Source organism: Nematolebias whitei, chromosome 2 (genome assembly GCF_014905685.2).
Source record: "Nematolebias whitei isolate Nwh7 chromosome 2, NemWhi1, whole genome shotgun sequence".
Taxonomy (NCBI): domain Eukaryota; kingdom Metazoa; phylum Chordata; class Actinopteri; order Cyprinodontiformes; family Rivulidae; genus Nematolebias; species Nematolebias whitei.
The window spans coordinates 51,986,154-51,987,112 of NC_056499.1; the positions used below are offsets into that span (position 1 = coordinate 51,986,154).

At 43.8% G+C, this 959-nt stretch overlaps 1 protein-coding gene across 1 annotated transcript in view; it reads right to left on the reverse strand.

Annotated features, from left to right (window-relative positions):
• The window catches only part of kifc3 (kinesin family member C3), a 30,471-nt gene that overhangs the window by 479 nt on the left and 29,033 nt on the right, over positions 1 to 959 (reverse strand). The gene's annotated exons all lie outside the window — the stretch shown is intronic.

Consider the following 959-nt stretch of genomic DNA (forward strand, 5'->3'; position numbering starts at 1 on the left):
ATATATATAATATTACTTTTAATTCCAGTCAGGCTAAATGAAGCAGAAGCTTTTTATCTTTAAATTTAGCTTCATTTTATACAAACTACAAATTTACAGTTTTTATTGTTTTTATGACACAATGAAGCCATTAAATCCTGAACAGAACCTTTTAAACAAATATTATGCAAGTTCTTTACAGTATGGTCTGATTTAGTGACTGACGTTAATAAAACAGTTTTAGTTTAAATTAATGTTAGTGTCATTTCCTGGTGTAGGAGCAGAAACTGACGATAGAGATGAAGTCTCGGCTGCAGTCGCCCCACCATCTCTGACGTACAGGAGCCAAAGTTTTGTGTTGTTGGAACCAGAATCACTCAGGATGTGCGTTCAGATGACCCCCATGAACAGAGGCTTTAAATGATTGAATATTTCAGCACAATTCAATTCAGTGTATTTATATAGCACCAAACGACAGCAGAAGTCGTCCCAGGACACGGAACAAGTGAAGAACTCGGAGAAGGCACGGACGTCGTTATCAGACATGTGGATTTTTATCTGAGGCACGTCCCACGCTGCTGTTTGTGTTATTAATAAACATCCATGATTAAGGCTTCACACATGAAGTAAACAATCCCACAATGCTTTGCTCTTCAACAGGACACGCAGCTGGGTCTTAAAGCAGAGATGATGAGGGAGGGGGCACAGGTCACTCACAACACATTGAGCTCACAAGAGCAACTGATGGAGTTCTGAGCTCTGGGTGCTTCATCAGCTCAAACCGGTCCAGAACCTCATCAGCAGAACCTGAGCTGGTTCTGGGCTCAGCACCAACACAAGGATTAAACCAATGAAGCTGCTCAGACTGGTTCTGATCGTGTGAGTCATTGTGATCAGCTGGAGGCTTGTGGGCTCAGTGGGCCCTGCTCACAGGTCTGCAGGCACACAAACACAGGCTTGGGGGGGGGGGGGGGGGGGGG